The sequence below is a fragment of the Cibotium barometz genome, chromosome 38 (assembly GCF_041138505.1).
Source record: "Cibotium barometz isolate CiBa-2024 chromosome 38, ASM4113850v1, whole genome shotgun sequence".
Taxonomy (NCBI): Eukaryota; Viridiplantae; Streptophyta; class Polypodiopsida; order Cyatheales; family Cibotiaceae; genus Cibotium; species Cibotium barometz.
Window position 1 is genome coordinate 25711529 of NC_141083.1, and position 22411 is coordinate 25733939.

Consider the following 22411-nt stretch of genomic DNA (forward strand, 5'->3'; position numbering starts at 1 on the left):
CTGGGGGAGGAATCTTACATTCTACCCCACTTAAAAGGTGCAAGATGTCCTCATCTCGCAAGTAGAGGACAACTTTTTTGCTTAAAATCCAATTTATTCTGGGATTCCTTATATTCCGGTCAACCCAACAGAATATGGGGATAAATATCCCTTATATAGAATTCATCATTAAATAACAATTCATTCAAATCATATCATTCATATCTTTAACACGATATTGGTCCATTAGACCGAAAATTTCCTTCTGAACATTCCTCCATGGAATTTAAGTTAAGCAAGTTCTCAATTTGTCATCCCTTAACTTGATCTACCGTCTCAAGTATTAACAGTAGCAATTTGACAACATAATCCACTAATCTCATAGTGATTTGCTGAATCATTTTTATCATTTATCAGTACAGGGACTCGTCCCAATCATCCACATTGTGGTTTCGCTCAGCTTATTACATTTCAACCCATTTTCAAGGATCATCATTTTTCAATCAGAATCCAAATCAATTCATCAGTTCCCAAACAGAATTAAAAATCATATCAACCACATTCAAAATCATCATCTGGATAGCATTAACGCTTATAATTTCAAGTCTTAGATTTACTCGTATATACTGTCGGTAAAGAGCTGCAGTTATACCCTCGGTATATACAGATAGTCATGATACTCGAAACTATAAGGTAAATACCATCATGTCTAGGTCTCAAGCAAGTCAGGGTTCCATACAATTGCGGTACTTCCAATTGAAGACCCAATTACTAATTTACGAATTTCAATTTGAATTAACAATTTGTATGAATTATATCAAACAATTACAACCTTTTTGTGCGTCTTGATAAACTTTTGACATAATTTGCTCCTCAGTTGATCTTATTGGAGATCTATGACTTAAGTCTGATAAATAGATTTTTCTTTATCCGATCGTCCGTTAAAAAAAAACATTTGTATATTTATATACAAGTTGCAATAATTACATAGAGTGGCTCGGCTCCAAAATTCAAAATCTCTTCGAGAGACGCATAAGACGACGGTACTGGGCCATAGTCATGCCCTGTTACATAAGTTCTCTAACTGCGAAGGGAGCTATTATTTTCTCCTTAGGGATAAATCGACTAAGGAGTTTATAAACTCGACATGAAAGTCTGAAATTTCGAGGTGTCGAATGATATAGAATGACACCACGCACCATTTTCAGCTTTAACAGGATCATAGTCAATGAGAGATTCTGCCACAGCATTGTATGGTGGTTGCAATGGGCGTGGACATATTGCCCTGCAAACCACTTATGTTGTATTCTCTCCGCTGGGGTAGGAAAATATAAATCCGCGAAATGGCGTGCGAGTCTTGCTCGGCTTGTTTGAGTTGAAGCGGAAGAGATGAGATGCTCGAAGGCAAATGCAATCATATCTTGAGACTGGGTGAGGTCGGGAATACCAGATAAATGGGGAACTTCCATCTATAAAAACAATTTCTTTGATTAAAATTTCTTCATTAAAGAAGCTTACGGAATGAAAATACATTATGAAAATGCTGTTTCTGAATTCTTATTACCAATTTCAGATAAGAATTTAATTATCTTTATTAGCTTTCAATTTCGCTCTGATACCAACTGTGAGATCCCACTGTTCCCACCGAGCAACGGATTCAAGATACTGGCAGCGGAAGTAGCACATCGTGCGTGGGTAGGGGTCTCACACTCGGGGCCTCGCCCACGGATATCCGGACAAGAGACTAATCCGTCGGTTTGTCCAAAACCGAAACTGGAAAAACTTCCTTTACTCGGAAAGCATGGGCGATTCCACCAGGATAACTCTTTACTCTAACGTAGTCAAGATCATTACGGATCAACTGATCTGACTGCACCTTTAACGGTACTTGGTCAAATCAAGGTAGAAACTTGCACTTGGATCATTGGGATCAACGCTTTTTTCCCCATCAAGAGGCACAGCCGTTGATTCCTATCCATAGAACAATTTCTATCCGGGATTTACTTTATCTATCGTAAAAACAAAGTTGAGTCTCGATTTATGGATCCATCAGTCCAGCCTAACCCCATCCGATCCCATGGGTTAGCCAACCGCCCAACCACTGTAGTGATGGGATCCAATTTGGAATTTGGTTAGGTTTTGTCCCGGGTACCAAGGAAAAGAGTTCCAAGGCCCCCTAGCCGGAATTTCATGCAAACATAAAACTAGCCACACCACTTACACACCCAATATGAAAATTGCCTTTTTCTTAGCATCAGCTAACTTTAAAACAATCCTTTAATGAAACCATAGTACCACTGATCACAATCTCCCAATTTATCCAGTTGATTCATAATTTCCCATCATTCCTTCATCAGAGTATCTATGGCATCATTGGCAACTAGAACGCTCACCACCTATCCACACAGAGGCCGTTTCCATAGTTCCTAGCCCATAATACTCGGCAATATAATCACTTATCAAGATGGACTCTCGTTGAAGATCAGCAAGATCAACCAACAGATCCATATAAAAGAGCCATGGACTCATCCGTTGAGGACCAGCAAGGTTAGTCAACCAGATTCATGCCCGGTTTCACAAAACAACTCTTACTCCTTGTTCCAATATCTTCCTCGACGCACGCGTGGGTATCCTGGGCGACCCAGAGCCCGAGCACCGTATGGTCAGCACCCTCTAGGATCCTTCGCAGGTGACCTAGCGCTTCACTCATAGGCCGCTTCCTTGGTCCCTCATCCACCGTACCGGAAGCTCACCATTTTAATCAAACCGAGGCTGGTCAAGACCTCGGTCGACCTTGCTACGCGAGACGTCCTCCATTGACTCTCCGTCAGCAGTTGCAACTTTATCAGTTAGGTCTCCACGACCTTAATCACAAGACGGTCAAAATGCTTCCCCAGCATTCTTGACATAAAACAGCCATTTACAAACAGCATTTACAAACAATTTACAAATACAGTTTCTATATTAACTCTCATTTTTCCACATTATCCCTCATTAATCCAACATTACTTATTCCACATTCCATGTATATGTGTACTCATCCAATCACCTCCTTTTCCATCTCTTCACTTCAGATTCCTTCACATCACATATCATATATTCACACCCATATCCACATTCATACATACACATCCATATATCCACATCTACATCCACATCCACATTCCACATTCACATTTATACATCCACATCTACATTCACATTCACATACATCCACATCCACATTCCCATACATCCACATCTATACATCCACATTCCACATTCACATCTACATTCACATTCACATACATCCACATTCACATTCACATACATCCACATCTACATTCACATTCACATACATCCACATTCACATTTCCATTCACATCTATACATCCACATCCACATCCACATACATACATCCATTTTCACATTCCCATTTATATAACCCCATATACTTTCACATCTAATCTTTTACATCACATCCATTCTCGCCCTATCACAACCCATATACATCTTATCCTATCACATACACTTCTTACCTCAAGCATAGCTTTATCTTGGGTTAAGGAAAAGCTTTATGAAAAGCTTGATTTGGATTGAGAATGGGTCATGAGTATGACCATTTCTTGAGTGAGAGAGAGAATTTACATAAGAATCATTAGAATTTAAACATAAATGAAAATTAACTTCAATAGCATTTATTAAATTATGTAACTCTTCACTACTATTCAAACTTCAATAGCATTTAAAAAAAAACCATACCAATTAAACTTCTCAAGCTTGAGAGGGGTTGAGAAGAGAGAAACATTGAGAAATTATAGAAAAGAGCAATATTCACTAATTACCTTATAAATTTCTTGATTCTTTGTTCACGGTAGAGGCCCCCAACCAATCAATTGGTTAAGTATGTTGATGGAGTCACTAATGGGGATTGAAGAAAGAGGGAAGCTCCAAAAACTAGTGAATTATTAAATGAATTCACAGTTCTTGGCTTAGGTGGAGTAGAGTAACGATGCATAAACATTATCTATTTTTCATCAAGGGGGAGGCTTCTATTTATAGAAAAAATTGAGCTCCTAACCAAACAAACTGATTCTAGAATTTTCTAAATCAGTTTGGTCAATATTTGACCATTTTTAGGTCAGTTAAGCTAACTTTTTGGAACTAGACTTGAATGAGGAGAGAGGAGAGATGAAATATCTCAATTTTTATGAGTTTAAAACTCATTCAAGCATGTGAAATATGCACCTCCTTTAAAGAATTCCCCTTCCTTACATATGTGTCATAATGGAATCATTTTAATATTGCTCATAGTTTTTTTACTAATAAACCTTGTACATTTTCAACTCTTCATCTTATGTGAAATATGCACCTCCTTTAAAGAATTCCCCTTCCTTACATATGTGTCATAATGGCATCATTTTAATATTGCTCATAGTTTTTTACTAATAAACCTTGTACATTTTCAACTCTTCATCTTATGTGAGCATTTACTCATTTTTGGATACCCAAAATATCTCATATTTTTAATATTGCTCATAGTTTTTTACTAATAAACCTTGTACATTTTCAACTCTTCACCTTATGTGAGCATTTACTCATTTTTGGGTATCTTCTTTTTTACAAATTGGATTTATCTACTCCCTACACATGGATTGATGCTATTGGCCCATAGGAACCTTAATTGGACCATAGTCTAAAGATTTCTGAAAATCTAGACCCTTAGACTAAGGTTCTTTACACCTATTTCCAATTAATTCCAATTGCACATTGGAAAATCCTTTTTGAATTTCTGTTTCAGGGGAACTCATCTGAATTATAAGAGATATTTTTCCATCCAAAAATATTCAAAATCTGATTATTCTCTCTCTAGAATATTTTCTCTCTCTAGGCTAAAATAGTTAGAAACAAGGCCTTTATATTTCTGAAGAGGGGTTGATTACAGGGGAAGATACTAGATATCAAAAAGGGGTTGGGAGAGGAATCTTACAGCAGGGGAGGCAGGGGAAAGGTCGGAGTCATGTGGGTGCATGTAAATCTCTTCCCAACAAAAAGAGGCATATTAAGGCATGTCAATACTGAGAAGGATGGTTGATCCCAAAAACTCATCAAAGAATTACCTTTGAAATTCAGAAACAAAATAATATTATATTTACTTGTTGGTCCTAGAAAATAGGTGGTGAAGTTCCAAATCTTGAATCCCGTTTAAGAACTCCACTTTCACAAAAGTCTTCTTCTCTCACACGCATAGATGTCTTTTGCAGATGATTTATGCCTTGCTACTAACCAAGATGTCATCAAAGACAGCTGCTGTAAATTAGTCCTAACCTTATAAGAGGCCATCATGCAAGGAAATAGCTTTAGAAGGACCAATTCTTTCTAATCTTATATGATGCCATCATAGTTGTCACGGTCTGAAAATACGATACCATACAGTCCATACTGTATGGGAATTTTTGGTACGATATGAAATTTTGGGATACCGTACGATAAAATACGGGTTTTTTTAACACTTAACAAAATATGGACCTTCAATGTGAGGGAACATTTGGTGGGGGAGCACTTTAAAGGAGTTGCTCAAGAGCTCAAGCCTATAGCCAAGACAAGCCCAAAAAACCATCGAAAAACAGACAAAAACAGTCATATCGTACCGTAAGAACCGTATGGTACGAATTGGTTCATATTGGTACAAGAAACAACCAGGGATTCCATCATGCATAAGGTTACAAGGGCCAACATGAACAACACTCATTAGGCCAAAAGAGCCTTTCCTAGCTTTTATGTTGCATTTGGAGACCACATATCATAATCAAGTGAGCTCAAATTGATCCTCATTTCTACGACTTCCCGGTGCAATACACACTGTTTCTCATAAACTGCCTAAGTCTGTTCACGTTACACATGCACCTATACCTAACCTCACCAATGCCAACCCTCCAAATACATCTATGAATGGAGGGGCCATGGCGGACACAAGCTAACCTCATGGTACAACCCATCGCTTGGAGAACCCTCGACCTTGCACATACCTCCACCAATGAGCTTCTTCCATGCATATAACCTCAACTTTGACTCCACTTTCACACCACTACCTCACCCTGGCTAGCGTTTTTTTTCACGAAGCCTTCTCATCTCTCGACTTCACACACTGATATTGCACCATACTCTCGTGTCGTGCCATGAAGATCTGAATCGCCATCTACCCATGCAAATCATCACATAGTGGTCCTGGCACTCTTTCCACCAATCACGGGTTGTGGACTGCTTCTACCAACTACCTCATGTTGGAAGGGTCCAGACCATTTCCACAACAAACAGAGGCCTTCCATGAAGAACCTATACATCACCTATCACTTACCACGCTGCCTCGACTCACTGCCTGTCATCAGAACTACCCAAATAATCCCACCACTTCAACCTACATCCAATTGGGGTCAATCTCGAACCAGACCACCTAACCTCAGCAACCAACCCCATGGCATATCCTGAACCATCTATGCCTTGCACACAACACTGAATGCATGATGTGCTCTACAATCAGCATCACAATTCCTCTAGTGACAAGTTTAAGGTCAACACTAGAATGTTTCGATACAATACCATGCAAGAAACATGATTTATGTGAAGACTCGGAAATATTAGATGTAGCACTAGAGCACCCTTCTTGTGACATTATTTGGCACATGAAGCCTAGAATTCTCCCAAAACATTTCAGTACTTGACAGAAGAAGAAGATCGCAAAACCATGAGGCTTGTAATAGAATAACTATAAAACTAAACTAAAACAAAAGTGCAGTTTACAGGAATACTCTCAAGCATCACACCAACTCCATTGAGACAATGTGCTGCGACATCTCCACTGACTCAACATACACACCTCAAAAGATCAAAAGAAAATATGGCGAGCGAAGCTCTTTGAAGACAGCTCCCATCAGTTGCAACCCAACTCCTCTATGTGGTGCTCCCATGTAATTTCTTCACTCACCTATCCTAAGATTACTGCACAAATAACGCTTCTGTGTTTCAAAAAAGTATTGAATGCGCATGAGAAACCTATTCGAACGACTGTGGGCTAGGACTTTACAGTGAATTTGCAAACATAAAGGCATGAACCACACTCATACATTTTATTGGAAAAACTTAGTGAATAGATTCCACAGAATGACTTGGTTACTTTAGGTATATTCAACTACAAAATAAACTAAATTTCAGACCTATTTATAGTGTCATGACTGTATAGAAAACCTTGTACAGAAAAGTCTCTCTACCAAAAGCTATGGTGGGAGGTTAAACATTCTCTTAGGTGTCAACAAGAACCCCTCTACTGTGGGCGGTTCAGTTCACTTGTTACTCTAGCTCTTTCAAAAAATCTTTGTTGTCAACAAAGACCTGCAACACAAATGAAGACACACTTTAAATCCCTACATATAGTCCCCCCCGTAGCTTAAGTATGATATCCTATGTAAAATTAGGATAAATACCAAAAGATGTGTATGTCAAACTAGTATAAATACCAAAAACACGATTTGGCATATTTGTCTACTGCCAAGTCTTGAGCGCAACCCTCGCTCGCTACAGAGGCGAGCGACAATGCAGGGGAGACAGGGGAAAGGTCGGAGTCATGTGGGTGCATGTAAATCTCTTCCCCCAACAAAAAGAGGCATATTAAGGCATGTCAATACTGAGAAGGATGGTTGATCCCAAAAACTCATCAAAAATTTACCTCTGAAATTCAGAAACAAAATAATATTGAATTTACTTGTTGGTCCTAGAAAATGGGTGGTGAAGTTCCAAATCTTGAGTCCCATTTCAGAACTCCACTTTCACAAAAGTCTTCTTCTCTCACACACATAGATGTCTTTTGCAGATGATTTATGCCTTGCTACTAACCAAGATGTCATATCAAAGACAGTTTTTTTTACACTTAACAAACTATGGACCTTCAAGCTTGAATGTGAGGGAACGTTTGGTGGGGGAGCACTTTAAAGGAGTTGCTCAAGAGCTCAAGCCTATAGCCCAGACAAGCCCAAAAAAACCATCGAAAAACAGACAAAAACAGTCATATCGTACCGTAAGAACCGTATGGTACGAATTGGTTCATATTGGTACAAGAAACGACCATGGATTCCATCATGCAAGGAAATAATATTAGAAGGGCCAACATGAACAACACTCATTAGGCCAAAAAATCCTTTCCTAGCTTTTTATGTTGCATTTGGAGACCACATATCATAATCAAGTGAGCTCAAATTGATCCTCATTTCTACGACTTCCCGGTGCAATACACACTGTTTCTCATAAACTGCCTAAGTCTGGTCACGTTACACATGCACCTATACCTAACCTCACCAATGCCAACCCTCCAAATACATCTATGAATGGAGGGGCCATGGTGGACACAAGCTAACCTCATGGTACAACACATCGCTTGGAGAACCCTCGACCTTGCACATACCTCCAATGAGCTTCTTCCATGCGTATAACCTCAACTTTGACTCCACTTTCACACCACTACCTCACCCTGGCTACCGTTTTTTTTCACGAAGCCTTCTCATCTCTCGACTTCACACACTGACATTGCACCATACTCTCGTGTCGTGCCATGATGATCCGAACCACCATCTACCCATGCAAATCATCACATAGTGGTCCTGGCATTCTTTCCACCAATCACGGGTTGTGGAATGCTTCTACCAACTACCTCATGTTGGAAGGGTCCAGACCATTTCCACAACAAACAGAGGCCTTCCATGAAGAACCTATACATCGCCTATCACTTACCATGCTGCCTCGACTCACTGCCTATCATCAGAACTACCCAAAAAATCCCACCACTTCAACCTACATCCAATTGGGGTCGGTCTCGAACCAGACCACCTAACCTCAGCAACCAACCCCATGGCATATCTTGAACCATCTACGCCTTCCACACAACACTGAATGCATGATGTGCTCTGCAATCAGCATCACAATTCCTCTAGTGACAAGTTTAAGGTCAACACTAGAATGTTTCGATACAATACCATGCAAGGAACATGATTTATGTGAACACTCGCAAATATTAGATGCAGCACTAGAGCACCCTTCTTGTGACATTATTTGGCACATGAAGCCTAGAATTCTCCCAAATCATTTCAGTACTTGACAGAAGAAAAAGATCGCAAAACCATGAGGCTTGTAATAGAATAACTATAAAACTAAACTAAAACAAAAGTGCAGTTTACAGGAATACTCTCAAGCATCACACCAACTCCATCGAGACAATGTGCTGCGACATCTCCACTGACTCAACATACACACCTCAAAAGATCAAAAGAAAATATGGTGAGCGAAGCTCTTTGAAGACAGCTCCCATCAAGTGCAAACCAACTCCTCTATGTGGTGCTCCCATGTAATTTCTTTACTCACCTATCCTAAGATAACTGCACAAATAATGCTTCTCTATTTCAAAAAAGTATTGAATGTGCATGAGAAACCTATTCGAACGACTGTGGGCTAGGACTTTACAGTTAATTTGCAAACATAAAGGCATGAACCACACTCATACATTTTATTGGAAAAACTTAGTGAATAGATTCCACAGAATGACTTGGTTACTTCAGGTATATTCAACTACAAAATAAACTAAATTCCAGACCTATTTATAGTGTCATGACTGTACAGAAAACCTTGTACAGAAAAGTCTCTCTACCAAAAACTGTGGTGGGAGGTTAAACATTCTCTTAGGTGTCAACAAGTACCCCTCTACTGTGGGCGGTTCAGTTCACTTGTTACTCCAGCTCTTTCAAAAAATCTTTGTTGTCAACAAAGACCTGCAGCACAAATGAAGACACACTTTAAATCCCTACATATAGTCCCCCCGTAGCTTAAGTATGATATCCTATGTAAAATTATGATAAATACCAAAAGATGTGTATGTCAAACTAGTATAAATACCAAAAACACCATTTGGCATATTTGTCTACTGCCAAGTCTTGAGTGCAACAATCGCTCGCTTTAGAGGCGAGCGACAATGCAGGGGAGGCAGGGGAAAGGTCGGAGTCATGTGGGTGCATGTAAATCTCTTCCCAACAAAAAGAGGCTAATTAAGGCATGTCAATACTGAGAGGATGGTTGATCCCAAAAACTCATCAAAAATTTACCTCTGAAATTCAGAAACAAAATAATATTGAATTTACTTGTTGGTCCTAGAAAATGGGTGGTGAAGTTCCAAATCTTGAATCCCATTTAAGAACTCCACTTTCACAAAAGTCTTCTTCTCTCACACGCATAGATGTCTTTTGCAGATGATTTATGCCTTGCTACTAACCAAGATATCATCAAAGACAGCTGCTGTAAATTCTTCCTAACCTTATAAGATGCCATCCTGCAAGGAAATAGCTTTAGAAGGACCAATTCTTTCTAATCTTATATGATGCCATCATAGTTGTCACACGGTCTAAAAATACGATACCATACGGCCCATACTGTACGGGAATTTTTGGTACGATATGAAATTTTGGGATACCGTACGATAAAATACAGGTTTTTTTTACACTTAACAAACTATGGACCTTCAAGCTTGAATGTGAGGGAACATTTGGTGGGGGAGCACTTTAAAGGAGTTGCTCAAGAGCTCAAGCCTATAGCCCAGACAAGCCCAAAAAAACCATCGAAAAACAGACAAAAACAGTCATATCGTACCGTAAGAACCGTATGGTACGAATTGGTTCATATTGGTACAAGAAACGACCATGGATTCCATCATGCAAGGAAATAATATTAGAAGGGCCAACATGAACAACACTCATTAGGCCAAAAAATCCTTTCCTAGCTTTTTATGTTGCATTTGGAGACCACATATCATAATCAAGTGAGCTCAAATTGATCCTCATTTCTACGACTTCCCGGTGCAATACACACTGTTTCTCATAAACTGCCTAAGTCTGGTCACGTTACACATGCACCTATACCTAACCTCACCAATGCCAACCCTCCAAATACATCTATGAATGGAGGGGCCATGGTGGACACAAGCTAACCTCATGGTACAACCCATCGCTTGGAGAACCCTCGACCTTGCACATACCTCCAATGAGCTTCTTCCATGCGTATAACCTCAACTTTGACTCCACTTTCACACCACTACCTCACCCTGGCTACCGTTTTTTTTCACGAAGCCTTCTCATCTCTCGACTTCACACACTGACATTGCACCATACTCTCGTGTCGTGCCATGAAGATCCGAACCACCATCTACCCATGCAAATCATCACATAGTGGTCCTGGCACTCTTTCCACCAATCACGGGTTGTGGACTGCTTCTACCAACTACCTCATGTTGGAAGGGTCCAGACCATTTCCACAACAAACAGAGGCCTTCCATGAAGAACCTATACATCGCCTATCACTTACCATGCTGCCTCGACTCACTGCCTATCATCAGAACTACCCAAAAAATCCCACCACTTCAACCTACATCCAATTGGGGTCGGTCTCGAACCAGACCACCTAACCTCAGCAACCAACCCCATGGCATATCTTGAACCATCTACGCCTTCCACACAACACTGAATGCATGATGTGCTCTGCAATCAGCATCACAATTCCTCTAGTGACAAGTTTAAGGTCAACACTAGAATGTTTCGATACAATACCATGCAAGGAACATGATTTATGTGAACACTCACAAATATTAGATGCAGCACTAGAGCACCCTTCTTGTGACATTATTTGGCACATGAAGCCTAGAATTCTTGCAAAACATTTCAGTACTTGACAGAAGAAAAAGATCGCAAAACCATGAGGCTTGTAATAGAATAACTATAAAACTAAACTAAAACAAAAGTGTGGTTTACACGAATACTCTCAAGCATCACACCAACTCCATGGAGACAATGTGCTGCGACATCTCCACTGACTCAACATACACACCTCAAAAGATCAAAAGAAAATATGGCGAGCGAAGCTCTTTGAAGACAGCTCCCATCAGTTGCAACCCAACTCCTCTATGTGGTGCTCCCATGTAATTTCTTTACTCACCTATCCTAAGATAACTGCACAAATAACGCTTCTGTGTTTCAAAAAAGTATTGAATGTGCATGAGAAACCTATTCGAAGAACGACTGTGGGCTAGGACTTTACAGTGAATTTGCAAACATAAAGGCATGAACCACACTCATACATTTTATTGGAAAAACTTAGTGAATAGATTCCACAAAATGACTTGGTTACTTCAGGTATATTCAACTACAAAATAAACTAAATTCCAGACCTATTTATAGTGTCATGACTGTACAGAAAACCTTGTACACAAAAGTCTACCAAAATCTGTGGTGGGAGGTTAAACATTCTCTTAGGTGTCAACAAGAACCCCTCTACTGTGGGCGGTTTTGTTCACTTGTTACTCCAGCTCTTTCAAAAAATCTTTGTTTTCAGCAAAGACCTGCAACACAAATGAAGACACACTTTAAATCCCTACATATAGTCCCCCCCGTAGCTTAAGTATGATATCCTATGTAAAATTAGGATAAATACCAAAAGATGTGTATGTCAAACTAGTATAGATACCAAAAACACCATTTGGCATACTTGTCTACTGCCAAGTCTTGAGCGCAACCCTCGCTCGCTACAGAGGCGAGCGACAATGCAGGGGAGGCAGGGGAAAGGTCGGAGTCATGTGGGTGCATGTAAATCTCTTCCCAACAAAAAGAGGCATATTAAGGCATGTCAATACTGAGAGGATGGTTCATCCCAAAAACTCATCAAAAATTTACCTTTGAAATTCAGAAACAAAATAATATTGAATTTACTTGTTGGTCCTAGAAAATGGGTGGTGAAGTTCCAAATCTTGAATCCCATTTAAGAACTCCACTTTCACAAAAGTCTTCTTCTCTCACACGCATAGATGATTTATGCCTTGCTACTAACCAAGATGTCATATCAAACACAGCTGCTGTAAATTCTTCCTAACCTTATAAGATGCCATCATGCAAGGAAATAGCTTTAGAAGGACCAATTATTTCTAATCTTATATGATGCCATCATAGTTGTCACGGTCTGGTAATACGATACCATATGGTCCATACTGTACGGGAATTTTTGGTACGATATGAGATTTTGGGATACCGTACGATAAAATACGGGGTTTTTTTACACTTAACAAACTATGGACCTTCAAGCTTGAATGTGAGGGAACGTTTGGTGGGGGAGCACTTTAAAGGAGTTGCTCAAGAGCTCAAGCCTATAGCCAAGACAAGCCCAAAAAAACCATCGAAAAACTGACAAAAACAGTCATATCGTACCGTAAGAACCGTATGGTACGAATTGGTTCATATTGGTACAAGAAACAACCATGGATTCCATCATGCAAGGAAATAATATTAGAAGGGCCAACATGAACAACACTCATTAGGCCAAAAAAGCCTTTCCTAGCTTTTTATGTTGCATTTGGAGACCACATATCATAATCAAGTGAGCTCAAATTGATCCTCATTTCTACGACTTCCCGGTGCAATACACACTGTTTCTCATAAACTGCCTAAGTCTGGTCACGTTACTGGTCACGTTACACATGCACCTATACCTAACCTCACGAATGCCAACCCTCCAAATACATCTATGAATGGAGGGGCCATGGCGGTGTCACGCGTTTTTCTGAGAGGTATTCTGGGCTCGTGTATATATGGACGCATGGCACGTGTGAAGGTTTTGGCTTTGAATGCGTCTTCAGGTGTACAGGATGGATGGTTTTGTTTTGCAGGCTTGTCCGGAATGTAGTCGGCTGGAGGTAGTATCAGCCATTCGATGGCTCTGAATGTGTATGCGTCCCTAAAAATGGAGTTGGCACTGAAGGCTGTATTAAAGTGGTATGGAAGCATGGGAGTAATAAAAGATTATGGGCCTTTGTTGCCTTTAAATTGGTGGGTGTGAAAGCATTATGTTGCCATCTTTAGGCCTTGGAAAAAATAATGATTGATGTGGCCAACTAAAGCAATAGCCACGTTGAGGTTTCTTGAACCACCAGCGAAGGAGTTCTGGAACGTGAAGCGAAGAAGCTAGCGAGTGCAGCTGTAGACAAAAGGTGAAACGTCGCCTTGATTTGTTGGGGGCTGTCGGGCGCAGCTGCGCGTATATGCCCTTGAGGAGATAGCCTGGTTGATAAGCGGGGCTTTCGGGCATGTACAGCTACAAGCAGGAGAGAGCTGCAAGGTTTTGTGTGGCTAAGCGCAGCCGGGAGCGCCCTGGTCATTCTGCAAAGAAGACCACTAGAGGAGAGAAGCATCGTGGAGGAGGGCTCGCGACGGACTGGCCTCGGTGTTGGGCCGTGTTGTTTTTTGCAGTCAGGGTGGCGGCTAGAGAGGAAGCCGCCTTGGTTTTGGGCATGCAGGTGCGCAGCTGACTGAAGAAGGTGAGACGATAGGTGGGCTCGGGTCATTCAGCTGCGAAGGTTGGCGAAAGCGTGGAAGGCTGGCCGTGTAAGGGCTAGCGTGGACAAGGCAGCCGCAGGTGTGAAGTGGGGTGCAGCTGCTGAAGGGCAGGTGAATGGTGGAAGCCACTTTGGGCTTTCGACAAGAGGGAGAGGCTTCTTCAAAGGCTCGCGCAGAGCTACTGGGAGGCCTTGGAGGTGATGGTTGTCTGCAAGTGTGGAAGCAAGACAAGGGCTAGCGTGGACTAGGCAGAGCAGCTGACAAGGAGCTGTGAAAGTGGATGCAAAGGGCTGGTGTGGGCCGCTAGGTGAAGCCGAAAGTGGAAGCACAGGTAGGTGCTGGAGACAAGGCTGTGGACAAGCGAAGTGCAAAGGCTGGTGGGGCCGGAAGCACTACAGATAATCTGCAAGAGGAAGTGGGTTTGAAATGGCTGGCAGAGGATCAGCACAGAGAGAGAGAGAGAGAGAGAGAGAGAGAGAGAGAGAGAGAGAGAGATGTTGGGTAGCTGCTGTGCTGACGACACATGCAAAAGAGATGGGCTGCACAGAGAGTTGAGGGTTAGCTGGTGGGATGGGCGCCTTCTGAAGAGTGAGTGGCTGGGTTCTTTCTGGTGTGATTGGTACAGCAGGCAGGCGAGAGGTTCACGGTGATTGGGGATGTGGTGTATCCTCGGCAGTGACAGGTCTGAGTGTTTTGTTTATGGTTGTGTGAGTAAGGCTTCTGTGTCGGGTAGAAGCTTGTATGAAATGTTTTGACTGGAATATAGTGCTGGGTGTTTGCTTTGTCTATGGTGCCCGTGTTTTGTGTTGTCTGTCTGGCGTGGGTGGGTGGTGAAGTGCGAGAACTGTTCCAGCCGGTGGCTGGTGGTGCCCCTGTTCGTGTTAGTGTTTCCAAGTTTGGGAGGTGAAGGGCTATAGAGGCAGTGGTCTTTCTTCTTTTTTTTCACCTCACAGCGGACACAAGCTAGCCTCATGGTACAACCCATCGCTTGGAGAACCCTCGACCTTGCACATACCTCCACCAATGAGCTTCTTCCATGCGTATAACCTCAACTTTGACTCCACTTTCACACCACTACCTCACCCTGGCTAGCGTTTTTTTTCACGAAGCCTTCTCATCTCTCGACTTCACACACTGACATTGCACCATACTCTCGTGTCGTGCCATGAAGATCCGAACGGCCATCTACCCATGCAAATCATCACATAGTGGTCATGGAACTCTTTCCACCAATCACGGGTTGTGGACTGCTTCTACCAACTACCTCATGTTGGAAGGGTCCAGACCATTTCCACAACAAACAGAGGCCTTCCATGAAGAACCTATACATCGCCTATCACTTACCATGCTGCCTCGACTCACTGCTTGTCATCAGAACTACCCAAAAAATCCCACCACTTAAACCTACATCCAATTGGGGTCAGGGTCTCTAACCAGACCACCTAACCTCAGCAACCAACCCCATGGCATATCCTGAACCATCTACGCCTTGCACTTAACACTGAATGCATGATGTGCTCTGCAATCAGCATCACAATTCCTCTAGTGACAAGTTTAAGGTCAACACTAGAATGTTTCGATACAATAAGGTTAGGAAGAATTTACAGCAGCTATCTTTGATATGACATCTTGGTTAGTAGCAAGGCATAAACCATCTGCGAAAGACATCTATGCATGTGAGAGAGGAAGACTTTTGTGAAAGTGGAGTTCTTAAATGGGATTCAAGATTTGGAACTTCACCACCCATTTTCTAGGACCAATAAGTAAATTCAATATTATTTTGTTTCTGAATTTTAGAGGTAAATTCTTGATGAGTTTTTGGGATCAACCATCCTTCTCAGTATTGACATGCCTTAATATGCCTCTTTTTGTTGGGAAGAGATTTACATGAACCCACATCACTCCGACCTTTCCCCTGCCTCCCCTGCATTGTCGCTCACCTCTGTAGAGCGAGCGAGGGTTGTGCTCAAGACTTGGCAGTAGACAAATATGCCAAATGGTAATTTTGGTATTTATACTAGTTTGACATACACATCTTTTGGTATTTATCCTAATTTTACATAGGATATCATACTTAAGCTACGGGGGGGACTATATGTAAGGATTTAAAGTGTGTCTTCCTTTGTGTTGCAGGTCTTTGTTGACAACAAAGATTTTTTGAAAGAGCTGGAGTAACAAGTGAACTGAAGCGCCCACAGTAGAGGGGTTCTTGTTGACACCTAAGAGAATGTTTAACCTCCCACCACAGTTTTTGGTAGAGAGACTTTTCTGTATAAGGTTCTCTGTACAGTCATGACACTATAAATAGGTCTGGAATTTAGTTTATTTTGTAGTTGAATATACCTGAAGTAACCAAGTCATTCTGTGGAATCTATTCACTAAGTTTTTCCAATAAAATGTATGAGTGTGGTTCATGCCTTTATGTTTGCAAATTCACTGTAAAGTCCTAGCCCACAGTCGTTCGAATAGGTTTCTCATGCACATTCAATACTTTTTTGAAACACAGAAGCGTTATTTGTGCAATTATCTTAGGATAGGTGAGTAAAGAAATTACATGGGAGCACCACATAGAGGAGTTGGGTTGCAACCGATGGGAGCTGTCTTCAAAGAGCTTCGCTCCGCCATATTTTCTTTTCATCTTTTGAGGTGTGTATGTTGAGTTAGTGGAGATGTCGCAGCACATTGTCTCAATGGAGTCGGTGTGATGCTTGAGAGTATTCTTGTAAACTGCACTTTTGTTTTAGTTTAGTTTTATAGTTATTCTATTACAAGCCTCATGGTTTTGCGATCTTTTTCTTCTGTCAAGTACTGAAATGTTTTGGGAGAATTCTAGGCTTCATGTGCCAGATAATGTCACAAGAAGGGTTCTCTAGTGCTGCATCTAATATTTGCGAGTCTTCATAAATCATGTTCCTTGCATGGTATTGTATCGAAACATTCTAGTGTTGACCTTAAACTTGTCACTAGAGGAATTGTGATGCTGATTGTAGAGCACATCATGCATTCAGTGTTGTGTGCAAGGCGTAGATGGTCAAGGATATGCCATGGGGTTGGTTGCTGAGGTTAGGTGGTCTGGTTCGAGTCCGACCCCAATTGGATGTAGGTTGAAGTGGTGGGATTTTTTGGGTAGTTCTGATGACAGGTAGTGAGTCGAGGCAGCATGGTAAGTGATAGGCGATGTATAGGTTCTTCATGGAAGGCCTGTGTTTGTTGTGGAAATGGTCTGGACCCTTCCAACATGAGGTAGTTGGTAGAAGCAGTCCACAACCCGTGATTGGTGGAAAGAGTGCCAGGACCACTATGTGATGGTTTGCATGGGTAGGTGGCGGTTCGGATCTTCATGGCACGACACGAGAGTATGGTGCAATGTCAGTGTGTGAAGTCGAGAGATGAGAAGGCTTCGTGAAAAAAAACGCTAGCCAGGGTGAGGTAGTGGTGTGAAAGTGGAGTCAAAGTTGAGGTTATATGCATGGAAGAAGCTCATTGGGGAGGTATGTGCAAGGTCGAGGGTTCTCCAAGCGATGGGTTGTACCATGAGGTTAGCTTGTGTCCGCCATGGCCCCTCCATTCATAGATGTATTTGGAGGGTTGGCATTGGTGAGGTTAGGTATAGGTGCATGTGTGACGTGACTAGTAACGTGACCAGACTTAGGCAGTTTATGAGAAACAGTGTGTATTGCACCGGGAAGTCGTAGAAATGAGGATCAATTTGAGCTCACTTGATTATGATATGTGGTCTCCAAATGCAACATAAAAAGCTAGGAAAGGCTTTTTTGGCCTAATGAGTGTTGTTCATGTTGGCCCTTCTAATATTATTTCCTTGCATGATGGAATCCATGGTTGTTTCTTGTACCAATATGAACCAATTCGTACCATACGGTTCTTACGGTACGATATGACTGTTTTTGTCAGTTTTTCGATGGTTTTTTTGGGCTTATCTTGGCTATAGGCTTGAGCTCTTGAGCAACTCCTTTAAAGTGCTCCCGCACCAAATGTTCCCTCACATTCAAGCTTGAAGGTGCATAGTTTGTTAAGTGTTAAAAAAACTCGTAATTTATCGTACGGTATCCCAAAATTTCATATCTACCAAAAATTCCCGTACAGTATGGACCGTATGGTATCGTATTATCAGACCGTGACAACTATGATGGCATCATATAAGATTAGAAAGAATTGGTCCTTCTAAAGCTATTTCCTTGCATGATGGCATCTTATAAGGTTAGGAAGAATTTACAGCAGCTGTGTTTGATATGACATCTTGGTTAGTAGCAAGGCATAAATCATCTGCAAAAGACATCTATGCATGTGAGAGAAGAAGACTTTTGTGAAAGCGGAGTTCTTAAATGGGATTCAAGATTTGGAACTTCACCACCCATTTTCTACGACCAACAAGTAAATTCAATATTATTTTGTTTCTGAATTTCAAAGGTAAATTTTTGATGAGTTTTTGGGATGAACCATCCTCTCAGTATTGACATGCCTTAATATGCCTCTTTTTGTTGGGAAGAGATTTACATGCACCCACATGACTCCGACCTTTCCCCTGCCTCCCCTGCATTGTCGCTCGGCTCTGTTAGCGAGCGAGGGTTGCGCTCAAGACTTGGCAGTAGACAAATATGCCAAATGGTGTTTTTGGTATTTATACTAGTTTGACATACACATCTTTTGGTATTTATCCTAATTTTACATAGGATATCATACTTAAGCTACGGGGGGGACTATATGTAGGGATTTAAAGTGTGTCTTCATTTGTGCTGCAGGTCTTTGTTGACAACAAAGATTTTTTGAAAGAGCTGGAGTAACAAGTAAACTGAACCGCCCACAGTAGAGGGGTTCTTGTTGACACCTAAGAGAATGTTTAACCTCCCACCACAGTTTTTGGTAGAGAGACTTTTCTGTACAAGGTTTTTTGTACAGTCATGACACTATAAATAGGTCTGGAATTTAGTTTATTTTGTAGTTGAATATACCTGAAGTAACCAAGTCATTCTGTGGAATCTATTCACTAAGTTTTTCCAATAAAATGTATGAGTGTGGTTCATGCCTTTATGTTTGCAAATTCACTGTAAAGTCCTAGCCCACAGGCGTTCGAATAGGTTTCTCATGCACATTCAATACTTTTTTGAAACACAGAAGCGTTATTTGTGCAGTTATCTTAGGATAGGTGAGTAAAGAAATTACATGGGAGCACCACATAGAGGAGTTGGGTTGCAACTGATGGGAGCTGTCTTCAAAGAGCTTCGCTCGCCATATTTTCTTTTGATCTTTTGAGGTGTGTATGTTGAGTCAATGGAGATGTCGCAGCACATTGTCTCAATTGAGTTGGTGTGATGCTTGAGAGTATTCCTGTAAACTGCACTTTTGTTTTAGTTTAGTTTTATAGTTATTCTATTACAAGCCTCATGGTTTTGCAATCTTTTTCTTCTGTCAAGTACTGAAATGATTTGGGAGAATTCTAGGCTTCATGTGCCAAATAATGTCACAAGAAGGGTGCTCTAGTGCTGCATCTAATATTTGCGAGTCTTCACATAAATCATGTTCCTTGCATGGTATTGTATCGAAACATTCTAGTGTTGACCTTAAACTTGTCACTAGAGGAATTGTGATGCTGATTGCAGAGCACATCACGCATTTAGTGTTGTGTGCAAGGCGTAGATGGTTCAGGATATGCCATGGGGTTGGTTTGCTGAGGTTAGGTGGTCTGGTTAGAGACCCCGACCCCAATTGGATGTAGTTTGAAGTGGTGGGATTTTTTGGGTAGTTCTGATGATGGTGGGATTTTTTGGGTAGTTCTGATGACGATAGGCAGTGAGTCGAGGCAGCATGGTAAGTGATAGGCGATGTATAGGTTCTTCATGGAAGGCCTGTGTTTGTTGTGGAAATGGTCTGGACCCTTCCAACATGAGATAGTTGGTAGAAGCAGTCCACAACCCGTGATTGGTGGAAAGAGTGCCAGGACCACTATGTGATGCTTTGCATGGGTAGATGGTGGTTCGGATCTTCATGGCACGACACGAGAGTATGGTGCAATGTCAGTGTGTGAAGTCGAGAGATGAGAAGGCTTCGTGAAAAAAAACGCTAGCCAGGGTGAGGTAGTGGTGTGAAAGTGGAGTCAAAGTTGAGGTTATACGCATGGAAGAAGCTCATTGGGGAGGTATGTGCAAGGTCGAGGGTTCTCCAAGCGATGGGTTGTACCATGAGGTTAGCTTGTGTCCGCCATGGCCCCTCCATTCATAGATGTATTTGGAGGGTTGGCATTGGTGAGGTTAGGTATAGGTGCATGTGTAACGTGAACAGACTTAGGCAGTTTATGAGAAACAGTGTGTATTGCACCGGGAAGTCGTAGAAATGAGGATCAATTTTAGCTCACTTGATTATGATATGTGGTCTCCAAATGCAACATAAAAAGCTAGGAAAGGCTTTTTTGGCCTAATGAGTGTTGTTCATGTTGGCCCTTCTAATATTATTTCCTTGCATGATGGAATCCATGGTTGTTTCTTGTACCAATATGAACCAATTCGTACCATACGGTTCTTACGGTACGATATGACTGTTTTTGTCTGTTTTTCGATGGTTTTTTGGGCTTGTCTTGGCTATAGGCTTGAGCTCTTGAGCAACTCCTTTAAAGTGCTCCCCCACCAAACGTTCCCTCACATTCAAGCTTGAAGGTCCATAGTTTGTTAAGTGTAAAAAAAACCGGTATTTTATCGTACGGTATCCCAAAATTTCATATCGTACCGAAAATTCCCGTACAGTATGGACCGTATGGTATCGTATTTTCAGACCGTAACAACTATGATGGCATCATATAAGATTAGAAAGAATTGGTCCTTCTAAAGCTATTTCCTTGCATGATGGCATCTTATAAGGTTAGGACGAATTTACAGCAGCTGTCTTTGATGACATCTTGGTTAGTAGCAAGGCATAAATCATCTGCAAAAGACATCTATGCGTGTGAGAGAAGAAGACTTTTGTGAAAGTGGAGTTCTTAAATGGGATTCAAGATTTGGAACTTCACCACCCATTTTCTAGGACCAACAAGTAAATTCAATATTATTTTGTTTCTGAGTTTCAAAGGTAATTTTTTGATGAGTTTTTGGGATCAACCATCCTTCTCAGTATTGACATGCCTTAATATGCCTCGTTTTGTTGGGAAGAGATTTACATGCACCCACATGACTCCGACCTTTCCCCTGCCTCCCCTGCATTGTCGCTCGCCTCTGTAGCGAGCGAGGGTTGAGACAAATATGCCAAATGGAGTTTTTGGTATTTATACTAGTTTGACATACATATCTTTTGGTATTTATCCTAATTTTACATAGGATATCATACTTAAGCTACGGGGGGGACTATATGTAGGGATTTAAAGTGTGTCTTCCTTTGTGTTGCAGGTCTTTGTTGACAACAAAGATTTTTTGAAAGAGCTGAAGTAACAAGTGCACTGAACCGCCCACAGTAGAGGGGTTCTTGTTGACACCTAAGAGAATGTTTAACCTCACACCACAGTTTTTGGTAGAGAGACTTTTCTGTACAAGGTTTTCTGTACAGTCATGACACTATAAATAGGTCTGGAATTTAGTTTATTTTGTAGTTGAATATACCTGAAGTAACCAAGTCATTCTGTGGAATCTATTCACTAAGTTTTTCCAATAAAATGTATGAGTGTGGTTCATGCCTTTATGTTTGCAAATTCACTGTAAAGTCCTAGCCCACAGTCGTTCAAATAGGTTTCTCATGCACATTCAATACTTTTTTGAAACAAAGAAGCGTTATTTGTGCAATTATCTTAGGATAGGTGAGTAAAGAAATTACATGGCAGCACCACATAGAGGAGTTGGGTTGCAACTGATGGGAGTTGTCTGCAAAGAGCTTCACCCGCCATATTTTCTTTTGATCTTTTGAGGTGTGTATGTTAAGTCAGTGGTGGAGATGTCGCAGCACATTGTCTCAATGGAGTTGGTGTGATGCTTGAGAGTATTCCTATAAACTGCACTTTTGTTTTAGTTTAGTTTTATAGTTATTCTATTACAAGCCTCATGGTTTTG

At 41.2% G+C, this 22411-nt stretch overlaps 1 long non-coding RNA gene across 1 annotated transcript in view; it reads left to right on the plus strand.

Moving 5' to 3' along the window:
* The window catches only part of LOC147616521 (uncharacterized), a 37818-nt gene extending 21034 nt beyond the window's left edge, over positions 1 to 16784 (plus strand). Inside the window, exon 2 of the long non-coding RNA XR_015262505.1 lies at positions 16675 to 16784. This is a non-coding gene — a long non-coding RNA (uncharacterized LOC147616521). The remainder of the gene's footprint in view (positions 1 to 16674) is intronic.
* Positions 16785 to 22411: the final 5627 nt, after the last annotated feature.